The sequence below is a fragment of the Pelobates fuscus genome, chromosome 10 (assembly GCF_036172605.1).
Source record: "Pelobates fuscus isolate aPelFus1 chromosome 10, aPelFus1.pri, whole genome shotgun sequence".
Lineage (NCBI taxonomy): Eukaryota > Metazoa > Chordata > Amphibia > Anura > Pelobatidae > Pelobates > Pelobates fuscus.
Window position 1 is genome coordinate 146,615,145 of NC_086326.1, and position 26,199 is coordinate 146,641,343.

A 26,199-nucleotide genomic window follows, 5' to 3' on the forward strand; every position below is an offset into this window, starting at 1 on the left:
CCCTCCCGATACAACGGCCGGGCTAACATTCAGTGTCACACCTGCAAGCAGTGGGGACACATTTCTCGGGAGTGCACCCAAAACCGGAGCCGACAAGCTTGGAACCAGGTGCGACAAAACTTAACACCCAGGGCTGCTGCACATCACTACCAGGTAGCACCAGCCACCCAGGAAATGCTGAGCGCTCAAATTGAGGAGCCTCTAGGGGTGCTCCACGAAGTAATGTCGGTCCGAGCCACCGACAACCGACAACATCACGGGCAGCTAGTGACCCTGGAGGGGAAGGAGGTACAAGGGCTCCGGGATTCGGGAGCCACTTTAACTTTGGTTGCACCACATTTGGTACCAGGCGCAACCCACACTGGCGGCTCAGTGGCGGTACGGGTGGCCGGGGGAGCAGTATACCGGCTACCCACTGCCAAGGTACATTTGGATTGGGGTGTGGGAGAGGGAACTGTGGAAGTGGGGCTTATGCAAAATTTACCCGCAGATGTTGTGCTGGGGAATGACTTGGGCCAGATGACTTCCGCTTTTATCCCCCAGGCTCCATACCAGGAGGCCCACCCCGTAACCACCCGGCAGCAGGCTCGCACCACGGCTACACCGATACACTCTGAGGCTCAGGTAAGAGACCATGACCCCCAACCGACTTCCATGTCCTGGGATACCCCGACTACCTTTGCGACCGAAGTCCAGACAGACCCCACCCTCCAAGTATATAGGGACCGGGCACAAGCGGACCAAGCAGGGCTAGAGGGGGAGCGGTACACATGGGAGAAAGAGTTATTATACCGTGTCACGGCAAAAGATGTGGGGGGGTCTGTCACCCTGACTAACAAACAGTTAGTGGTACCGCAGAAGTATAGGCAGGAGCTGCTTAGAATCGCTCATGATATCCCCTTGTCAGGACACCTAGGAATGACCCGTACCCGATACCGCTTAACGCATGCCTTTTTCTGGCCCGGAATCTCTCAGGATGTGCGACAGTATTGCACCTCCTGCGACGTCTGCCAGCGAGTAGGTAAACGAGGGGATCGCCACAAGGCCAAGCTATGCCCCCTACCCATTATCGCAGAACCCTTCAGCAGGGTAGCGGTGGATATAGTAGGGCCCCTGCCAAAACCCAGTCCCTCTGGCAAAAAGTACATTTTAACTGTAGTGGACTACGCCACCAGGTACCCCGAAGCTGTGGCCCTCACTAATATCCATGCTGAGACCGTAGCTGAAGCTTTTATGAAAGTGTTTTCTAGGGTAGGGTTTCCCCAAGAGATAATATCGGACCGAGGCACCCAATTTACGGCCGAAGTCACCCAACATATGTGGAAGGTATGTGGCATTAAGCCAATAGTCAATTCCGCCTACCACCCCCAGTCCAATGGACTATGTGAGAGGTTCAACGGGACGCTGAAGCAGATGCTTCGGACGTTCGGGGAGACCCACAAAGACTGGGAGAGGTTCCTACCTCACCTACTCTTTGCGTATAGAGAGGTCCCCCAGGAGTCGACAGGATTCTCCCCGTTTGAGTTACTATTTGGGAGGAGGGTGCGGGGACCCTTGAACTTGATTAGGGAACACTGGGAGGGAGAGAGTACTACTAACGAAACCCCTATCGTATCATACGTACTGGAGTTCAGAGACCGTCTGGAGGCGCTAACTCAGGCTGTACACACCAACCTCCAGGCGGCCCAGCAACGCCAGCGACGCTGGTACGATAGAGGAGCCCGAGACCGCAGCTTTCAGGTGGGACAGAAGGTTTTAATTTTAAAACCCGTCCGCACAGATAAGCTGCAGGCCATCTGGCAAGGCCCATACCAGGTAGTGGAGCAGCGATGCGACACTACCTATGTGATTGGCCCCTGCTCAGGGGTAGGGAAGAGACGCATGCTCCACGTGAACATGCTCAAACCCTACCATGAGAGGATAGAGGATGTGACGGCGATCTGTGCCTCCTCCTTAGAAGATCAGGAGAACCTACCCCTACCTGACCTACTAGAACCAGAAGAACCGATAGAGCCCTCCCGGGGAGTTCAGCTGGGGGAGCGGCTAAGCTCCCAGGAGCGTGCCCAGGTACAAGCGCTGATTGTAGCCAAAGGGGCTACCTTCTCCAATTTACCTGGGTACACTCCGCTAGCCACCCACCGAGTTGAAACCCCGGGACAGCTACCTATGCGACAGGCTCCATATAGGGTTCCGGAATCAGTCCGTACCCATATGAAAGCCGAACTAGATGAAATGTTACAGCTAGGAGTTATCGAACCCTCCGATAGCCCCTGGGCATCGCCGGTAGTCCTGGTGCCTAAAAAGGATGGTACCACCCGATTCTGCGTCGACTACCGAGGCTAAATGACAAAACGGTGTCTGATGCCTACCCGATGCCCCGGATAGACGAGCTGTTAGATAAGATGGCACGGGGCCAGTATCTCACTACCATTGACTTGTGTAAGGGATACTGGCAAATTCCTCTAGCCGATGACGCCATCCCCAAGTCGGCGTTTGTCACTCCGTTTGGCCTGTACCAGTTCAAGGTCATGCCTTTCGGAATGAAAAACGCTCCGGCTACCTTTCAGCGGATGGTAGATCGGCTACTGGACGGTTTTCAGGAGTATGCCTGTGCCTATCTAGATGACATAGCCATCTTTAGCCAGACCTGGGAAGACCACCTACACCATATAGGGGCGATCCTAGATCGTATTGGAGAAGCTGGGTTAACGTTAAAACCTAGTAAGTGCCACATAGGTATGGCCGAGGTGCAGTATCTGGGACACCGAGTAGGGTGTGGGCAGCAGAGACCCGAGCCAGCCAAGATTGAGGCCGTAGCAAAGTGGCCTACCCCCAGGACTAAGACTCAAGTGCTGGCGTTCTTAGGGACGGCCGGCTATTACAGGAAGTTTGTTCCCGACTATAGTACCCTGGCCAAACCCCTAACGGACCTGACTAAAAAGAACCTTCCCCGACTGGTTGTCTGGGCCCCAGAGTGTGAGCAGGCATCCCAACAACTCAAGACAGCTCTAACTAATGCTCCTGTGTTAACTGCTCCTGATCCAACTAAAAGATTTCTTGTTCACACAGACGCTTCAATGTTTGGATTGGGGGCAGTACTGAGCCAAGTGGGAGCCGATGGCGGAGAACATCCCGTAGCCTACCTAAGCCGAAAGCTGTTGCCTCGTGAAGTGAGCTACGCCGCCATTGAGAAAGAATGCCTGGCCGTGGTGTGGGCCCTTAAAAAGTTACAGCCATATTTGTACGGACAACCTTTTTCCTTGCTCACAGATCACAACCCGTTGGTGTGGCTAAACCGTGTATCTGGGGACAACGCCAGGCTGTTGCGCTGGAGTTTGGCGCTACAGCCCTTTGACTTCACCATACATTACCGCCCAGGAAAGCAAAACGGTAACGCCGACGGGTTATCCAGACAGACTGAACTTGAGAAGTGATCTGTGAGTACTCTCCCGGACATCCCCAAGCCGATCCGTTGGGATCAGACTGTGTATGCCGGCTTGGTTCTGGGGGAGCATTGTGGCAAACCTAGCCACTTCTGAACTATATTTATTTTGCGTTGTCCGTAGGCTGAATGCATACTGTGTATCTTTAACTGTATATGTGCTGTATTATGGCCGTTCGCATGCTGGCAGCCGTACGCTGCCAGCATACCAAGCATTCGTTTTCCGTTACACCAGCTATCCAGGCCGTTCGCCATACGAATGTGGGCTCCCCAGGTAGACCACCCACTCACCAGTCGTGTGGCACCAATTAACCGTTTGCAACAATGTTGCAATCGGTAATTAAGGGCTCTCCTAGGTGGCCGTCGTTCGGCTACCGACCATGCGGCGGTCGGCCATCTTGGATCCTTTGTCTCTGCAGCGGTGTTCGGTCCTCGAGAGCCTGGAACCAAAAACGGCTACTCAATGATCCGAACACCGCTGGACTTCCAGAGCGTTCGGGAGTTCCGCGTTCGGCACATTATGTTCCCCATAAATGTTCGGTACCGAACTCAATGTTTTAATGTATTTTGTGCGGCGTTCGGTTAGTTTAGCTGGGATCAGAGCGGTATTCTCACTAAATGTGCCCGCCGACCCCAGCTATCTACCGAACGGTCATTCGTCTAAAAGCGAGTAAAAATGTATAAAATATGGATTTCTGTGTAAATTGTCGGTTTTGCTCCACGAGGGGATAATCCACTTAATCGTCCATTTTAGTGGGAGTATCCCTCTCGTGCAGCAATGCCTGTTGGGATAATTACAATGCCTGATGGGAGAAATCCCCTGTAACATCTGTAAGGAAACCCCTTGCAAGGGGAACTGCATAAATATGGAAGTCTGTGAATAAAGCAAGTTAGTTGACTCCCAAACTGTGTTTCGTCCGGTTATTGGGAGGATTGGGGATATTGCCGTGCTTTCTACTCTGACTGTGGATTTCCTGAGGATACCAACGGATATCGTGTACTATTATACTGCATTCCGTTACAGTGTCAATGTTTGCTGCTGTCTGCTGGCGCAGTCAGTTTATCGCTAGTACACTGCACCCTACGCCTAGGACTGAAGGAGTGCAAATGCTTTGTCCCAAGACTGAAACAGGTGAGTGCTTCGTCTCTCTCTCTCTTTCCTTTTTTTTTTTTTTTTTTTTTAAAAGCCTTTAAAATAATTTTCACAGCTCGTAGAAACATATTGTTACATGTCTCTCCCACTCGGCCCATCTAGTCTGCCTAATTTTAAAAATACTTTCATTAGTCCCTGGCCTTATCTTATAGTTAGGATAGCCTTATGCCTATCCCACGCATGCTTAAACTCCTTCACTGTGTTAACCTCTACCACTTCAGCTGGAAGGCTATTCCATGCATCCACTACCCTCTCAGTAAAGTAATACTTCCTGATATTATTTTTAAACCTTTGCCCCTCTAATTTAAGACTATGTCCTCTGGTTGCGGTAGTTTTTCTTCTTTTAAATATAGTATCCTCCTTTACTGTGTTGATTCCCTTTATATATTTAAATGTTTCTATCATATCCCCCCTGTCTCGTCTTTCCTCCAAGCTATACATGTTAAGATCCTTTAACCTTTCCTGGTAAGTTTTATCCTGCAATCCATGAACCAGTTTAGTAGCCCTTCTCTGAACTCTCTCTAAGGTATCAATATCCTTCTGAACATACGGTCTCCAGTACTGCGTACAGTACTCCAAGTGAGGTCTCACCAGTGTTCTGTACAATGGCATGAGCACTTCCCTCTTTCTACTACCTCTCCCTATACAACCAAGCATTCTGCTAGCATTTCCTGCTGCTCTATTACATTGTCTGCCTACCTTTAAGTCATCAGAAATAATCACCCCTAAATCCCTTTCCTCAGATGTTGAGGTTAGGACTCTATCAAATATTCTGTACTCTGCCCTTGGGTTTTTACGTCCAAGATGCATTATCTTGCACTTATCCACATTAAATGTCAGTTGCCACAACTCTGACCATTTTTCTAGTTTACCTATATCATTAGCCATTTGGCTTATCCCTCCTGGAACATCAACCCTGTTACATATCTTACTATCATCAGCAAAAAGACACACCTTACCATCAAGACCTTCTGCAATATCACTAATAAAAATATTAAAGAGAATGGGTCCAAGTACAGATCCCTGAGGTACCCCACTGGTGACAAGCCCAAGCCTCTCAGCTACAAGATAAGCTAGGCACATACGAATTTCTCTGAATGGAATTTCCAAAATGAAAATAACAAGCAATTTTTTTCTGAAACAAATTAAATGACAGACGAAATTCTTTTAGGAAAGAACAAAAATGTTCGCTGCACTCACATCTAATAATGTCCCATTCCCATCAGCCTCACCTCTCCTGTCAGCAGGTGGATGATTCGATTGGTCCGTTTCAGGATCTTCTGATTACTATTACTCTTATTTATCAGTGAGTGAGGTGGACACACTGTGGTGGGCCTCGGGGTCTTCCAAAAACTTTGGACAGAAACGGATTCTCTGTATTGTAGGCTCAGCAGATCTCTTCACAACAAAGTAATCCTGTACATAAAGAAACATTGTAACCACAGATATCCTGATTCTCAACCTGTAGCAACACTACAGAGGGACTCTCTCATGTCTTCTACTCTGCTGCCCTTTATGTTTCGATCAGCTGATGTCTGCTTGGTGAGACTCTATGTGGGTTTTGGTGGCCCAATCTAACATCAGAGGGCACCGACCTGAGGATGAATGGCTTCTGCTAAGTCACCACATCTGGCAATCCAACACTGTTAATGGATTGTTCCACAGTCATATGTTTTATTTCTGCACGAGCACAGTGTGTCTATTTAGCTACTCTGAGCACAAATAGATTTATTAAATATCTACTTCACCAATCTCTTCATACATCACATACACAGTATATACAGGGGGTGTATATTTACCCCATACATTATATACACAGTATATACAGGGGGTGTATAGTTACCCCCATACATTATATACACAGTATATACAGGGGGTGTATATTTATCCCATACACTATATACACAGTATATACAGGGGGTGTATATTTACCCCCCATACATTATATACACAGTATATACAGGGGGTGTATATTTACCCCCCATACATTATATACACAGTATATACAGGGGGTGTATATTTACCCCATACATTATATACACAGTATATACAGGGGGTGTATATTTACCCCATACATTATATACACAGTATATACAGGGGGTGTATATTTACCCCATACATTATATACACAGTATATACAGGGGGTGTATATTTACCCCATACATTATATACACAGTATATACAGGGGGTGTATATTTACCCCATACATTATATACACCGTATATACAGGGGGTGTATATTTACCCCATACATTATATACACAGTATATACAGGGGGTGTATATTTACCCCATACATTATATACACAGTATATACAGGGGGTGTATATTTACCCCCATACATTATATACACAGTATATACAGGGGGTGTATATTTACCCCATACATTATATACACAGTATATACAGGGGGTGTATATTTACCCCATACATTATATACACCGTATATACAGGGGGTGTATATTTACCCCATACATTATATACACAGTATATACAGGGGGTGTATATTTACCCCATACATTATATACACAGTATATACAGGGGGTGTATATTTACCCCCATACATTATATACACAGTATATACAGGGGGTGTATATTTACCCCATACATTATATACACAGTATATACAGGGGGTGTATATTTACCCCCATACATTATATACACAGTATATACAGGGGGTGTATATTTACCCCATACATTATATACACAGTATATACAGGGGGTGTATATTTACCCCCCATACATTATATACACAGTATATACAGGGGGTGTATATTTACCCCCATACGTTATATACACAGTGTAACGGACCGTTTCACTTACAAGAGGATAAAACCCAGTTTAGGCGATAATCCCCTTTTTGAGAGACAGGCACAGCTACTGCAGCACACCAAACTCCCGAACTGGATACAAGATAACACTCCGAACTGGAACAGCTGAACAAGAAAAGCATACAATCCGCTTACACTCCTGGCAGTCAGCTTACAATCCAATTCCCCCCCAAGAACGAGACGACACATCATTTTGAGGGTTAAACAGGAACTCCCAACTGGCTCACCCAGCCTGGCTTTTATTTCCAACTCACACATACAGGCCACACCCAGGGGGAGGCATAAAAGAACCAATGACATAGATGTTACCTCCCACACATCCCCTCCCCTTAGTGTGACACATAATCCCATTATGCATTGTAACGGAACGCCATATATTAGTCCACGATATCCGTTGGTATCTTCAGGAAATCCACAGTCAAGACAGAAAGCACGGCAATATTCCCCATCCTCCCAATAACCGGACGAAACACAGTTTGGGAGTCAACTGACTGGCTTTATTCACAGCTGGCATATTTATACAGTTCCCCATGCAAGGGGTTTCCATACAGTAAATCCAGGGGATTTCTCCCATCATGCAATGTGACTTTCCCAGCAGGTATTGCTGCACGAGAAGGATACTCCCACTAAAATGGACGATTAAGTGGATTATCCCCTCGTGCAGCAAAACCGACAATTTACTCTAAAATGCATATTTCACACAATATTCGGTACTTTGGAATAACCGAACGTTCGGTAGGTAGCTGGGGTCGAGGCGCATACTTTGTGAGAATACCGCTCCGATCCCAGCTAGATTAACCGAACGCCGCACAGAATACATTTAAACATTGAAGTTAGTTTAAAAGTACCGAATAGGTATGGAGAACATAATGTACCGAACGCGGCACTCCCGAGCGCTCTGGAAGTCCAGCGGTGTTCGAATCATTGAGTAGCCGTTTTCAGTTCCAGGCTCTCGACGACCGAACACCGCTGCAGAGACAAAGGATCCAAGATGGCCGACCGCCGCATGGTCGGTAGCCGATCGGCGGCCACCTAGGAGAACCCTTAATTATCGATTGCAACATTGTTGCAATCGGTTAATTGGTCCCACACGACCTGTGAATGTGTGGTCGACCTGGGGAGCCCGTATTCGTACGGCGAACGGCCAGGATAGCCGTGTTTCGTCGTACTACTGCTTGGTGTGCTGGCAGCGTACGGCTGCCAGCATGCGAACGGCCATAATACAACACATATACATTTAACGGTACATAATATGCAGTCAGCCTACGGACAACCTGTAATGAATATAGTCCAGAAGTGGCTAGGTTTGCCACATGCATACAGTTCAAAATATACTTTTACACAACTTTAATAACTTTAAAACCATACATCACATTCACATAAAAATACATATCCACAATCAATCCATTCAGGGGAACAACATATTAAAAAATGGCATGAATCCGACCAGGGGTTCAAAAGTTACTAAAAGTATCTTTTGTTCCTTTCTGGCTGGCAGAAAAACATCCCCACAATGCACCCTGGTTTCCTCCCTTCTGCCCTGGAGTTAATTGGAGAAGTAATCCAATTATCCAGGACTAGAGGCAGACTCCATTAACCACATGGTTGCAAAACGACATAAAACACTTTAAAATACATAAAGTCACATTTACACATAACACACAGACATTTCACCTATCCCCAGATAGCTGGGATCTGCGCGCACAAAACTACCGAATAGCGCGCAGATCCTACTCACACAGTACAATTGCCATGGAGCTAAAGTCTTTCCCATAGTCTTTCATTATATGAATAGGCTCCATGGTATGGCTATCTGGGGTATCACATTCCCATAAAGTCTGGTCCATAGTCCAAAGGCAAGAGGCGGGCAATCAGCCCCCTCCAAGGACACGTGGCGAGGTCGGTTTCGCCACACACAGTATATACAGGGGGTGTATATTTACCCCATACATTATATATACAGGGGGTGTATATTTACCCCCATCCATTATATACACAGTATATACAGGGGGTGTATATTTACCCCATACATTATATATACAGGGGGTGTATATTTACCCCCATCCATTATATACACAGTATATACAGGGGGTGTATTTTTACCCCCATCCATTATATACACAGTATATACAGGGGGTGTATATTTACCCCCATACATTATATACACAGTATATACAGGGGGTGTATATTTACCCCCATACATTATATACACAGTATATACAGGGGGTGTATATTTACCCCCATACATTATATACACAGTATATACAGGGGGTGTATATTTACCCCCATACATTATATACACAGTATATACAGGGGGTGTATATTTACCCCCATACATTATATACACAGTATATACAGGGGGTGTATATTTACCCCCATACATTATATACACAGTATATACAGGGGGTGTATATTTACCCCATACATTATATACACAGTATATACAGGGGGTGTATATTTACCCCATACATTATATACACAGTATATACAGGGGGTGTATATTTACCCCATACATTATATACACAGTATATACAGGGGGTGTATATTTACCCCATACATTATATACACAGTATATACAGGGGGTGTATATTTACCCCATACATTATATACACAGTATATACAGGGGGTGTATATTTACCCCATACATTATATACACAGTATATTCAGGGGGTGTATATTTACCCCATACATTATATACACAGTATATACAGGGGGTGTATATTTACCCCATACATTATATACACAGTATATACAGGGGGTGTATATTTACCCCATACATTATATACACAGTATATACAGGGGGTGTATATTTACCCCATACATTATATACACAGTATATACAGGGGGTGTATATTTACCCCATACATTATATACACAGTATATACAGGGGGTGTATATTTACCCCATACATTATATACACAGTATATACAGGGGGTGTATATTTACCCCATACATTATATACACAGTATATACAGGGGGTGTATATTTCAGCCATACATTATATACACAGTATATACAGGGGGTGTATATTTCAGCCATACATTATATACACAGTATATACAGGGGGTGTATATTTCAGCCATACATTATATACACAGTATATACAGGGGGTGTATATTTACCCCATACATTATATACACAGTATATACAGGGGGTGTATATTTCAGCCATACATTATATACACAGTATATACAGGGGGTGTATATTTACCCCATACATTATATACACAGTATATACAGGGGGTGTATATTTACCCCATACATTATATACACAGTATATACAGGGGGTGTATATTTACCCCATACATTATATACACAGTATATACAGTGGGTGTATATTTACCCCATACATTATTTACACAGTATATACAGTGGGTGTATATTTACCCCATACATTATATACACAGTATATACAGGGGGTGTATATTTACCCCATACATTATATACACAGTATATACAGGGGGTGTATATTTACCCCATACATTATATACACAGTATATACAGGGGCTGTATATTTACCCCATACATTATATACACAGTATATACAGGGGCTGTATATTTACCCCATACATTATATACACAGTATATACAGGGGGTGTATATTTACCCCATACATTATATACACAGTATATACAGGGGGTGTATATTTACCCCATACATTATATACACAGTATATACAGGGGGTGTATATTTACCCCATACATTATATACACAGTATATACAGGGGGTGTATATTTACCCCATACATTATATACACAGTATATACAGGGGGTGTATATTTACCCCATACATTATATACACAGTATATACAGGGGGTGTATATTTACCCCATACATTATATACACAGTATATACAGGGGGTGTATGTTTACCCCATACATTATATACACGGTATATACAGGGGGTGTATGTTTACCCCATACATTATATACACGGTATATACAGGGGGTGTATGTTTACCCCATACATTATATACACGGTATATACAGGGGGTGTATGTTTACCCCATACATTATATACACGGTATATACAGGGGGTGTATGTTTACCCCATACATTATATACACGGTATATACAGGGGGTGTATGTTTACCCCATACATTATATACACGGTATATACAGGGGGTGTATGTTTACCCCATACATTATATACACGGTATATACAGGGGGTGTATGTTTACCCCATACATTATATACACAGTATATACAGGGGGTGTATATTTACCCCATACATTATATACACAGTATATACAGGGGGTGTATATTTACCCCATACATTATATACACAGTATATACAGGGGGTGTATATTTACCCCATACATTATATACACAGTATATACAGGGGCTGTATATTTACCCCATACATTATATACACAGTATATACAGGGGGTGTATATTTACCCCATACATTATATACACAGTATATACAGGGGGTGTATATTTACCCCATACATTATATACACAGTATATACAGGGGGTGTATAGTTACCCCATACATTATATACACAGTATATACAGGGGGTGTATATTTACCCCATACATTATATACACAGTATATACAGGGGGTGTATATTTACCCCATACATTATATACACAGTATATACAGGGGGTGTATATTTACCCCATACATTATATACACTGTATATACAGGGGGTGTATATTTACCCCCATACATTATATACACAGTATATACAGGGGGTGTATATTTACCCCATACATTATATACACAGTATATACAGGGGGTGTATATTTACCCCATACATTATATACACAGTATATACAGGGGGTGTATATTTACCCCATACATTATATATATATTTCCCACATACATTACAGGTAGTTCCCATTGATCTCACATTAGATACATAGAACATTATATTTGAACATTTCCTTTGTGTAACTGTATAGGAAGCTCATCATATAACAATAGTCACCTGACTGGCAGCTTCTCCCTGTGTTTCCCAGCACTGTATCCACTACCTCTGCACGATCTCACAGTAATGGGGCTTCTCAGGATAAACACACAGCAGCTGCTCAAACCTCCCAACACAGATACTGGGAGCTAGAATGTCATGTGCGCTTTAATATGACGTCACAGGAAAACACACTACTAGGCGGCCATCTTTGTCTTGGGCAAAACGACTAATGTCTATAGAAAGTGAGGGCAGATTCATAAAGCATTAAAATAATAGTGGAAACAGGTATACATATTATATTCATTCAATATATAAAATATATCATTAATAAGTAAGGTACTGAGACTACAGAGCTAACCTGATTTAAATGGGAAAGTGTGAGTGACTATGCTGCCTCTTTCATGGCTCCTGGACTGAAATGAATAAACTAATTATAAGAGCTTCTGAAGGATCCAGCCATGGATATTTAATCAATGTGACACCAGGAGAACATTTATTCCATATGCAGCACCTCCAAGCCTTGTGAGATACAATGCAGGTTTACTGTCCTCATATAACATTGAGCATTCTCCTAGTGCTTTCCGAGGTCTCCAAGCACTCCACCTGACACTATAACCACTGCAGATCCCACAAACCACCGCAGCTTGGTTGGGGTCTCGCCATCTCCACCCACTCTGGACCCAAGACCAGGGTCCAGCTTCCAGTAGGTCAACCTCTCTGAATTCCAGAGAGCAGGAACAGGAACAAGCTCTTATCAGAGCTTAGTGATTATGCCCTGGGGAGTATAGTGATTATAGCAATCCCCAGAGTGCAGTTCTCCAATCCCCCAAACATGAGCCGAAACTTCATGAAGGTACAAGATGATGTGACTCCAATGAGCGTTTATTACTCCTTATATACAAGTTTTCAGGCCAGAGGCACACCCCCTGGACCTGGTGGTAAACTGTGACAAAAGGGACACAAACCAATGGGAACACTCATTAACAGAATAACACTCCCACATACACAATGAAATCCCTCCTCTCCATCCTGGAGATAATTGGCTTAAGGCACTGCAGTAAACTCAATTATCTCCAGGTACAGAAATTATCTACATTTTACACCAACAGCAAAAATACATAAAAGTACATCACATAAAAATACATCATTCTTATTATATTACCCCAAACCCCCATGTTTAACCTATCCCCAGATAGCTTGGATCTGAGCGCCCAATATAGGTGAACAGCGCTCAGATCCCACGAACAGGGTAAATTTGCCATGGGGTTAAAGTTTTGGGGAAGCCTCTTTTGACCAACCGCACGCAGGATTTCCTGGCCAAAACAGTTCCACAGAGTTTGGCTGTGCGGCCGGTCTATTTCCAATGTTAAAGTCAGTTCCCATAGAAAAAAGACTAAGTCCAATTCGAATGCACGAACTGGCTCTGTCCGTGCAAATAGCACAGTATAACATGGCATTCGAATCATCGAACGCACTTCGACTTTAGTCGAAGCATCGAAGTGGAGGAGAAGGTAAGGGTCAGCGGCGTTCGTGCAAATGTGTAGCCGATTTTAGTTCCATGGATTCAGGGGCACACACCGCTGACCGCGTTCGACTAAATTAAAATGGCCGCCGAAGTGCCATATTAAAAGTACCAGTCCTTCCCCATAGTATTTAAAGGGCCAGAAGTAGTGAAATAAAATCCGATCTGGCCAAATAATGTTTTTAAAGGGCAAAATCTCTCCGGGGCCATAGTCAAGTGGAAGGAGGCTGGCAATCAGGCTACTCCAACAACCAGGGGCAAAGGGCAGCTTGTCACCTAAAAATCCAGTGACAAAAGGCATTTCGTCACAGAGATAGTGTGTGTAAGGCATGTAGTGTTTGTGTGTCACTTTATCTTCCTTTGTGATCTCTTCCATTCTCTCCAAATACTTTTGTGTCTCTTTGTCTTTCCCTTCTCTCCTTATTTGCAAGCTTACCTCTTTTATTTAGTGTGTACTTACCTCCCTTGAGCCGCACAGCCCTCTTCCTGCCGTGTGGCATACTCAAGTGCGCTCACCTCCTCCTACCGCGTGGATCATTCAGACCGTGCGGCAGGAGGAGGTGAAATGCACTTGAGTATGCCCTCTATATATAAACAGTAGGTGTGAAGTCACGCCCGTTCTTAAAGTGACCATGTCATCATTGCGGTCCTAATTTATTTTGTGTCGCAATCAAGACGTGAACCTATCAGAACATAGGTAAGCCTATATAAGGCTTGTTTTAGACCCCATTATTTGCCCTATCGTGGTTTCTTTTTAGATCCTCGTTTAATGCTCCTAGAGATTCCCTTGTGATTTCCTGTGTTTGACCACGGCTTTTTATTTGACTCGTGATTTTCTGGTATTCTGACTTGGCTTCGTATATACTCTGTATTTTTGTATCTTTGACCTTGATTCTCGCCATATTAATACGTTAAGTCCGGCCACTCTAAGGCTAGGTAATACGTCTTTCGGATCCACCTTTTGTGGGTTTCCTCTTTCCTGCATGTTGGGGTACGACTCCTGTGTAACCGCAGGTGGTTCCCTTATTTACCACTATAATGTCTTAAAGCATAGAACTTAGTAGGGCTAACCATACAGATATCTTAGCCATAATTTTATATAGTTAGTGTAAGAGATCCTCTATTTACATATATAAATAATTGAGAATACAATATAAAATAAGGATTGTCTTGGAAGCAATAGTTTTTGTCTTTTAGATATTTATTATATAAAAATATAAATATAGACATATAAAATCCATTATAGCAGAGTTTAAAAGATTAAACTAAATGCTTGCAAATATCATTAATAGGTTAACATACCCTTCTGAACATGTCATCATGTCAGCCTCTCTGTCATTTTAAGATGGAGCAGCGTCTGTCTCCAAGTCTCCCCTCTGTTCCTTAACATTTAAAAGTACACCTATTTATACCTTAGGTGTCTCCATTTTAGGGTCAGCGTAGTTCACATATGAAAAAGTAATACTTCTTTTACTTTATTCATTTTAGGACCTCCCTTAACTTGGCAAAAATACAAGTCCATAACTAAAGGGTGTATACGTCATGGAAATTTTCCTGACTTAGTTCAAGATGGCATCTTAACGTCTGAATAGCTTATCTGATGTTTATATTAAGACGTAAGTGCACAGTCGTGGGAGATTCCCAGATTTGGGGAAGTTCCATTAACTTGGGGTTACCACAGTATATTGTGTACTGAAAGAGTCGTAGTATAGCCTTGAAGCTTGTTTATGCATTATTGTTATTGTAATTCGGCTGGGACAAAATTGCGTGAACATATTATGCACTGAGGTTATTGCTTAAAGAAACATCTATGAAAAACAATATGTTCCATTTCTAACACCTTGTCAATTTGCAATATCTCTTAAAGACAAAGTACACAGTTTGAGGAATACAACATTTCATTCTAAAACTTGTAATATTTGCATTTGCCCATAACACCTGTAGCGGATGGCATTGGGCTGTCCTCAAAGTTTGTTTTAAAAATGCATTTCGTGTAATTATTCCCATGTATGGCTGTATTTTATGTAGCATTCATCTGATTGTTCAATAGTTTTTATTCCGTGTTCCATACGAATTAAAACTACCTAACCATCAGGTCACCCCAGAAAGAAGTGTGTACCTCGTTAAGCTTTCACACTCTGTAACCGCAAACTAATTGACCATGCAATCGTTACTTTGTATATATCTGGGTGGTCGCCGTTGGGCATACGAACCACGTGGCGGCGGCCATCTTACGCACAGAAATCTCAGTGGTGTTTGGTCGTCGAGTGTCTGGAACTCAAATCGGACACTCAATTACAAGAACTGAGACCTCCAGAGCTCCGTAACTCCCGGCCAACCAGCCCCTCGTTCGGTAAAATAAATATCCCGAACAAGGGAATTCATACGAATACTGATTTAACTTTGGATGGCAAGTATTTCTATGTATTTTATCTCCCGAACAGAGACCGACCGCAAGGCCAAAACACATGGAGCCTTTTTCGGATACTGCCTCGTGTGCGGTCGGTCAAATTGCCTCTTCCATGTAACTCCCGAACCCCTGTTCCGATCTGGGTGAATTTCTAATATGTTAGTCACCCAGATCAGGGCTACGAGGGGGTACCCATTATATAATTCTAGCTGACTGTTTTGGGGTACATCCAGAAATCGTGTAAAACTGCAATATGTACAAGTGGATTATGTGTCACACTGAGGGGAGGAGATGTGTGGGGGGTAACAGTTACACTGTACTTATTATACTGTATTATACTGTACTTATTAATGTGAATCCCTCCCTTGCATGGGAGAAAGCTTTAAAAGAAGGTTGTGTGATTAAAAGTTCAGTTCTGCTCCTGATGCTGTGTGTCGTCCAGACATTGGGATCTGTATTGGAATATTCGTGGCTTAACTTGCTGTGACTATTGTTATATGGGATTTTATTACTTGTTCCTGAGCCTCACTGGAATCTTTAGTGGAGTTAACCTGTGAAATACTAGCTCTCCGCTACAACTCCCATAACAATTTTGTTGCATGGCTGTGTGGACCACGGTAGAGGATATTCTGTATCCTCTACCTGGTCTGTCATAAAGCTATTAGTTGCTCTCAGTGAGCAGTACTAGTCAGACTGGGTAGAGGATACAGAAGAGGGTGGCCATGCTACATGTAGCGCCAGGCAGGAGAAGGAGCGCTGTGTGCTCGCTTCCTGACGGTCACATGGACTTTGCATCTGTGATGCCTTATGGTTGTGCTGGCCCTGCCTGGTGGCCCACTGGTACCGTGTAGGCTCCCAGTTTTCATCTCCAACAAGTGTACCGTGCTCTCTGTATTGTCCGCCTTCAGTGGGCCAGCCTTAATGATTGACAGGCAGCCTGTTGTCCATTCACACCAGGCTAACCTGACAAGCTCTTCAGGTGGTCCCACCCCTATTCTGGCCAGATGCACCCCTCAGCATCAGTGGTCTGCCCCCTTTTACAGAACAATAATTTGCAGTGACAGACAGCTCTCTTCACCGAGTAATATGCTCTGTTCATTGAGAGAAAGCTGTGTGTGTCAATGTGCTGAACTTTTTACAAAACAATGTTCTGCAGTGACGGACATAAAGGAATCCGTGATACAACCATCCAAAGCAACTGAAAGGAGAAATAAAACCCTACCAACGGCTTTCAATTAGTTGAACCAATTAATAAAACTCACAGTAATGTGAAGTGTGTACGAGTGTATCCCGGAGCCATAACCCACCGAATTGGTGGGAGAGAGGAAGAGGGGGTAGGCCAGTGATGTGACCGTGTCACTGGTTCCGCTCAAAGGGGTGGACAGACCGACACAGAAATGAGGCAGGCCTGCCTGAATTACGCACTGAGAGCAGACCATGCAGGGAGCACTGTTTTAGCACACACAGTGGCCCAATTCCCTAACACATCAAGCCAGCAGCACTTTAGATCATTTTTTCTCCAATGTGTGTTCTATCGCTAACCTCACTTACACATCCTTCGTTTCACCTAATCTTAGCTTGCCTCTCACCCAACCACCCTCAGAAACCTGAAATCCCTACGATTTGCAGCAGCTTTCCACTGATAGCCAACCTCTTCTTTCACCAAACTCAGCATCCACAAGTCCTTTCTATGGCAGCTACCCTGAATGATTCCACCATCTCAAATATCCTATATAAGCGGTGTCTATTCAGTATCCACACACAGGTGTTCAGGGGTGCCAGTATTACTGGCCGATGTCACGTAGTATCAGTGGCGTACACACAACCCATGGGGCCCCGGTGCGAAAACTGATCCGTGGGCCCCCCCGCGCACTTACTCTGTGCGGGCTGGGGCCGCAACACATGGCGGCGGGCACCGGGTCGCTGGGCTGCGACCTGTGTGACCGCGGTATGTACGCCAGTGCATGCATAAACACATACACTTAAAGGACCACTACAGATCACAATGAAGTGGTCTGGGTGCCAGGTCTCTAGTTTTAACCCTGCAGCTGAAAACATAGCCGTTTCACTGTTTCACTGAGGGTTAAAGCCTCTAGCGGCTGTCTCATTGACAGCCGCTAGAGGATTTTCTGCGATTCTCACTGTGAAAATCACAGTGAGAAGACGCTGAACGTCCATAGGAAAGCATTGAATAATGCTTTCCTATGGGCGGTTTGAATGCGCGCGTGGCTCTTGCCACGCATGCGCATTCGGAGCTGAGAGGCGGATCGGGGCGGAGAGATTCCCAGCGCCAAGGGAGTCCGGCGCTGGAGAAAGGTAAGTGCTTAAGACACACACACTCTCATGAACAGACGCACACATTTACTGACAGACACACACTCAGTGACAGACATACATACACACTCACTAACAGATGCACACAAACATACTCAGTAACAGACACACACACTAACACACACTCTAACACACACACACACACACACACATTAACATACACTCACACACACACTCTAAGACTAACACACACAATCTAACACTAACACACACTCACACTCACAAACACACACTCACACTCACAAACACACACTAACATACACTCACACACTAACACACTCACACTATAACACACTGTGATAAAGTGAAGGCAGAGAAGCCATTTAACCCCAGGGGGAGTATATGTAGTTTGTGTTTTGTACAACACAAAGCGTTGTTTAGTTATGGGCCCCTGGGGTGGAGTATTTGGAGAGAAGGGAGGGCCAATGCTCCACTCCACAGTTTAGTGGTTTTCATGGGAGACATAGATCCAGGCCAGGGTTTTTGGACTGTCTCCAGCCCACTGCTCAGCTGGAGATGATCAGCTGTAGCAGTGGGAATAAACCACTCCCTGCTAGGCAGGTAGAGGGGGATTGCTGGCTTCCTCTCAGGAAGCAGGTAGGAGAGAGGGTGTTCTCTCCAGTAAGAGAATCAAGGAGACCAGGCACTGGGAGTGCTGGCTTGGAGCACTAGGAGTGCTGGCTTGAGGCACTGGGAGTGCTGGCTTGGAGCACTAGGAGTGCGGAAGGAAGCAGTCAATGCTGGCTTGGAGCACTAGGAGTGCTGAGAGTGGACAAAGACTGTAGGTTGGTGAATCCAATATTGTTTTGTTTAGTGTAACCCCTGAGAGATAGGGAACCTGATATTAGTTAGTGCTCAGACGAGCTAGGTTTTTGTTTAAAGGGATTTATATTTTCATTTACTGCTGTCTCCTGTGTGGATTTACAATAAAGTTGCCTGGATTATATAAAAGCCAAAGGACTGTGCATGTTTTTGCCCTAGAGGACCGTGCTATCTACAGACAAGGATCACAATATGGTGGAGAATGCGGGCACAGTAGCACATTGAGGGTCTGTGGGTGTGCCAGTCATCTGGTAGTCTGCTTGAGGACTTTTATTTTGTCAGACCTGCTAATCAAAAAAAAAAAAAAACACTGTACCTTTAAGACTGTTACCTGTGTGGTGCTATAATGGAGGACCTGCTGAAGGCTCTGGTACAGACAACTGCTGTACAACAAGAGGCAACCGCTAAACAACAAGGCACAAACAGTTTCCTGGCTGCACAGGTTAAGAACCTGAGGGACGCTCAGCAGGAGCACAGAGCTGCCCTTACTGAGGATTTGCAGATTGCCCCCTGCAGGGAGCGTGGGGACAAGGGACCCCGTAACCAAGCTACTGACATCCTGCATAAGATAACAGAGGCAGTAGAAGAAGTCTTTAGCAAGCTGAAAAGCATGGAGGAAGCAAAGCGTGATGTTGAGAAACACGCAGAAGAGAGAGAACAGGAATTAGAAGGCAAGAAGGATATAACTGAGCCTGAAAGTAGTGATAACGTGGAAGAGAGTGAAAAGGCAGCTGGATCCTCCAAGGAACAAAAAGCAAAAGAAAAAAAGGTAGTAATGAGACCAGCAAAACTATGTCAGGGTACCTGAAGTCTCTACCTCTGAGAGAGGTAGAGACTTAGAAGTGTATCCGTCCGGACGGCATGTCTCCTCGGCCCCTCGCGGTTCACTCGGTCTTGCTAACGCCGGCCGCGAGGGAGTCACTTCCTTTTATAGCAGGAGGACCGGAGGTCGACGTCGTGACGCCAACCCGGAACGTTCTGTCACTCAAATCTCGGGAGACGAATCAGGACTCGCCGGAGGCGTGTCTTCTCCTCCTAGCCAGGATACTTAACAGTGGCTCTCTCATTCACTCATTGCCCTGTCGTGGTTCTTGTCCGCCTAGTCACACAGTGCTTTGTTATTCTCTTGTCTTTTGGTTCCGACCCGGCTTTGGTATTTACTCTCCTGTCTTTCTGTTATCCTTGACCCGGCTTGTCTCTCGCTTACCTGTCTTCTCGTTCCCTCGACCTCGGCTTGTCTCTGACCATTCTATCGTAGTTATACGTTAAGTCCGGCCATTCTAAGGACCGGTATACGTATCAGCTACTCTTTGTACTCTGCGTGTTGGATCCCTGACCCGATCCTGACATTACGACAGGGCCATGGATCCTGCAGGTACAAATTGTCAGCTTGGTTCTCCTGATCCTAGGTTTGACGCCATGGATCATAGGATGGATCAGATGGCTCTAGCACTACAGGCGCTGCTGTCTCGTCCTATTAATCCACCTGAGGAGATGCGTAATATGTCTGCTTCTTCTGTGGGTTCAGGGCTAGAGGTAGCTACTGTAGGTGCTTCTTCCCGAGTTACCCCACCTGTACGTTATGCTGGTTCTCCTGAGAGGTGTCGTGGCTTTTTGAACCAGATCAGTATTCATTTCGAGCTACAGCCTCGTTCATACCCTACGGATAGGGCAAAAGTGGGATTTATTATTACCTTACTCATTGAGAAAGCTCTGAGATGGGCTAATCCGTTGTGGGAGAATGATAATCCATTAGTCTATAACTATAATGCCTTTGTAGCTGCTTTTAAAAGAACTTTTGATCCTCCTGGCAGGAGAGTCAATGCAGCCAGATTACTGTTGCGCCTTAGACAAGACAACCAAACACTTGTGGATTACGCACTAGAGTTCAGGTCTTTGGCGGCAGAGGTAAAATGGAATGAACAGGCCTATATAGACGTATTCTTAAATGGTTTATCTGATGTAATACTTGATGAGGTAGCGACAAGAGAGCTTCCCGAGAATCTGGAGGACTTAATTTCCTTTATCTCTCGTATTGACGAACGTCTAAGGGAGAGACAGAATACTCGAGATAGAACCGGTAAATCTTCCTTTAGACTAGCACCATCATTTCAAAGTTCTGAAACCAAAAATCCACAGGTTTCAGAACCTATGCAGCTAGGCCTTACTCGTCTCTCAGAGGAGGAGAGACAGTACAGGAGAAGGGAGGGACTGTGTATGTATTGTGGGTCCAGAGGTCATGTACGTTTGAGCTGTCCCAGTCGTCCGGGAAACGCTCGCACCTAAGTTTCTCTAGAGGACAGACCTTGGGTGTTTCGATTTTGTCCTCTACTCATAACTACAAAGAACATAGACTCCTATTACCGGTCTCTTTAACTTGGGAGAAGGGAACTTTAGAGACTATGGCATTGATAGACTCCGGCGCTGCTGAGAGTTTTATCGACCAAAAGTTTCTCAACAAACACACTATCCCATCCCAGTTAAGGAAGACACCCTTAGCTGTTGAAGCCATTGATGGTAGACCTTTAGTTGAGCCTGTGATTTTCCGGGAGACCACACCTCTTTACTTAACTACTGGTATTCTACACAAGGAGGAAATATCCCTACTACTCATTTCATCTCCTTCTGTTCCCATAGTCCTGGGATACTCCTGGCTTAAGAGACACAACCCCGTTATAGATTGGAGATCAGGGGAAATAGTTTCGTGGGGTCAGGATTGTCAAGAGAATTGTTTAAAGAAAGTGTCACCTCTTTGTAGTGTCAACTCACTTAATAACGCTACCGACTCTACCAAAGTACAGATACCGTCTTTGTATCAAGATTTAAAGGCAGTATTTGACAAAGGAAAGGCTGATACCTTGCCACCACATAGGCCTTTTGATTGCAAAATTAATTTACTTTCTGGTACCATGCCCCCCAGGGGTCATGTATACCCTTTGTCTACGAATGAAAACTTAGTTCTAGAGGAGTACATTCGTGAAAACCTAGACAAGGGGTTCATTAGAAGATCCTCCTCGCCTGCTGGGGCTGGATTTTTTTTTGTTAAAAAGAAGGATGGTTCTTTAAGACCCTGCATTGACTACCGAGGTCTTAACAAGATAACCATCAGAAATGTATATCCGATCCCCTTGATCACCGAGCTTTTTGATCGATTAAAAAGTTCTAAAATTTTCACTAAGTTAGACCTTAGAGGTGCTTATAATTTGGTGAGAATCCACGACGGTGACGAGTGGAAAACTGCATTCAATACTCGTTATGGGCACTATGAGTATACTGTAATGCCTTTTGGTCTCTGCAATGCCCCGGCGGTATTTCAGGACCTTATTAATGAGGTTCTTAGGGAGTTTCAAGATGACTGTGTGATTGTATACCTTGATGATATACTTATACATTCCAGGGATATTGAAACTCACCACGGACAAGTCAGAAGGGTTTTACACAAACTTCTTCAGCATGGCTTATACTGCAAACTAGAGAAATGCAGCTTTGACCAATCCCAAACTACCTTTCTTGGTTATGTGATTTCTGGGGAGGGGTTTGAAATGGATCCAGAGAAGCTCCAATCCATATTAGATTGGCCTTTACCTAAGGGTCTCAAGGCTATCCAGAGATTTATTGGTTTCTCCAATTACTACAGACGTTTCATTAAGGGTTACTCCTCTATCATTGCTCCCATCACCAATATGACCAAACAAGGGGCTGATACTAAGAATTGGTCTACTGAAGCACTTCTGGCTTTTAGGACACTCAAGGAGCTGTTTGCTTCCGCACCAATTTTAGTTCACCCTGATACTACACTACCTTTCCTACTCGAAGTTGACGCTTCTGAGACTGGTATAGGTGCTGTTCTGTCCCAAAGGTTGGGTGTAGATAAGCCTTTACATCCTTGTGGATACTTTTCCAAAAAATTGTCAGGTACTGAAAGCAGATATGGCATTGGTGACAGGGAACTACTAGCGGTTATAATGGCCTTGAAGGAGTGGAGACATTTATTGGAGGGTACTTTGCATCCTGTTACTATTTTGACAGATCATAAAAACTTATCCTATATTGGAGAGGCTAAACATCTATCATCTAGACAGGCTCGTTGGTCCATATTTCTCACTCACTTCAACTACGTACTCACATATAGGCCAGGTTCTAAGAATTCTAAAGCCGATGCCTTATCTCGCCAATATGAACCAGCTGCCGTATCTGAGCCGGTTTTGTCCACTATAGTACCCAAGTGTAACATTATCGCTAACACTACTCTCAAAGTCCATTCTCCACTACTTGATCAGATAAGGAGCTTGCAGCATCTGGCACCCAGACTGACTCCAGCTTCCAGACATTTCGTTCCTCCTGAACTCCAATTGGAGCTCTTACAGTGTCTTCACGAGAGTAAGGTGGCTGGTCATCCGGGTGTTCGCAAGACGTATTCTTTGATCTCCAAGGATTTCTGGTGGCCTTCGTTACGGAAGGATATTAAGGATTTTATCGGAGTTTGTGAGGTCTGTACTAAAACTAAACTACCGCATTCGCTTCCTTGTGGCCTTCTACAACCTCTGGAAATTCCTGACAAACCTTGGTCCTGTGTGGCAATGGACTTTATTGTGGATTTGCCTGTTTCTAAAAGGCACACTGTTATCCTCACCGTAGTCGATAGGTTTACCAAGATGGCACATTTCGTATCTTTGCCTAAACTCCCGACTTCTCCTGAATTGGCGGAGATCTTTGCTAAAGAGATTTTTCGCTTGCATGGGATCCCTTCGGAGATCACTTCTGATAGAGGCTCCCAATTTGTTTCACGTTTTTGGAGATCGTTCTGTTCTCAATTAGGCATCAAACTGAATTTTTCGTCCGCCTATCATCCTCAGTCTAACGGAGCTGCCGAACGAACCAACCAAAAGATTGAGCAATACTTACGTTGCTTTGTTTCCGAACACCAGGACGATTGGGTCGGTTTGATTCCTTGGGCGGAGTTTGCGCACAACAATCTCGTTTGTGACTCTACGCATTCTAGCCCCTTCTTCATGAACTATGGCTTTCATCCATCTATTCTTCCCTCGGTTTCTCCTTCCCAGGGAGTGCCGTCGGTTGATGTCCATGTGGCCAATTTGAGGAAGTTGTGGGATCAAACTCGACAGATTCTTCTACACAATTCTATGCTGGTTAAGAAACATGCTGACAAACGTAGAAGGGCGGCTCCGAATTTTGTTCCAGGTGATAGAGTTTGGTTGAGTACTAGGAATATTCGTCTTAAAGTTCCTTCCATGAAATTCGCCCCTCGCTATATTGGTCCCTACAGGATCTTGACTCGAATTAACCCAGTGGCGTATCGTCTGGCTCTCCCAGCTACTTTACGCATCCCGAACTCCTTTCACGTGTCATTGCTGAAACCTCTAATCTGTAACAGATTCTCTTCCACAATCGCCCCTCCGCGCCCTGTTCAGGTGGAGGGTCAGGAGGAGTATGAGGTTAACTCCATTATTGATTCTCGTGTCTCCCGGGGGAGAGTACAGTATTTGGTTGACTGGAAGGGTTATGGTCCTGAGGAGAGGAGTTGGGTACCGCAAGAGGATGTCCATGCTCCTCGCCTTCGCAGAGCATTCCACTCCCGCTTCCCGTCTCGCCCCGGCTCCTTCCGCCCGGTGGGCGTATCTGAGAGGGGGGGTACTGTCAGGGTACCTGAAGTCTCTACCTCTGAGAGAGGTAGAGACTTAGAAGTGTATCCGTCCGGACGGCATGTCTCCTCGGCCCCTCGCGGTTCACTCGGTCTTGCTAACGCCGGCCGCGAGGGAGTCACTTCCTTTTATAGCAGGAGGACCGGAGGTCGACGTCGTGACGCCAACCCGGAACGTTCTGTCACTCAAATCTCGGGAGACGAATCAGGACTCGCCGGAGGCGTGTCTTCTCCTCCTAGCCAGGATACTTAACAGTGGCTCTCTCATTCACTCATTGCCCTGTCGTGGTTCTAGTCCGCCTAGTCACACAGTGCTTTGTTATTCTCTTGTCTTTTGGTTCCGACCCGGCTTTGGTATTTACTCTCCTGTCTTTCTGTTATCCTTGACCCGGCTTGTCTCTCGCTTACCTGTCTTCTCGTTCCCTCGACCTCGGCTTGTCTCTGACCATTCTATCGTAGTTATACGTTAAGTCCGGCCATTCTAAGGACCGGTATACGTATCAGCTACTCTTTGTACTCTGCGTGTTGGATCCCTGACCCGATCCTGACAAACTAAAGGAAAAAGCAGAATTGTCAAGAGGCAGTGATGGTGACACTGATAACATGCGCCAAAGTAAGAAAGGTCAGAGGACTCCGAAGGGAGAACAAGACAAACTGATTACTGAAGTTGACAAGTGTTTATATGAAAATCAAAACATTGCAGCTTCACGTGAAAGCCTCAAACTTGCTCTGAGTGACATCACAACAGATGAAGTCTTAGAAAAAGAGTTGAAAACTAAAACATTTTCAAGCTCAGACACTGAATCTTGCATGTTTCAAGAGAAAGCTGGAAAGGCATTTGGAAACAGAAAGGTACTGAGAAATCTTCCCAAGGCAACAAAAGGAGAAAGAACGACATGTAAAGGTGATAAGACCAAAGCATGCAGAAACATCCTAAAGAAAACTGCAAAGATGAGAAATAAATGTACGCAAGGCCAAGTGTTGATCGTAAGCAAAACCCACCCGGAAGGTGCAAGTGAAGCTAGTGGATACAGCCAGGGAAAGAAAAATGAAGCAGAAGCCGCTGATGTTCACCCAAGTGAACAAGTTAAAGGCATGAGAAGCAGACTGACT

General features: G+C 44.7%; 1 protein-coding gene across 1 annotated transcript in view; it reads right to left on the bottom strand.

Moving 5' to 3' along the window:
- Nucleotides 1-26,199, bottom strand: part of LOC134575157 (zinc finger protein 665-like) — a 400,405-nt gene that overhangs the window by 348,085 nt on the left and 26,121 nt on the right. The gene's annotated exons all lie outside the window — the stretch shown is intronic.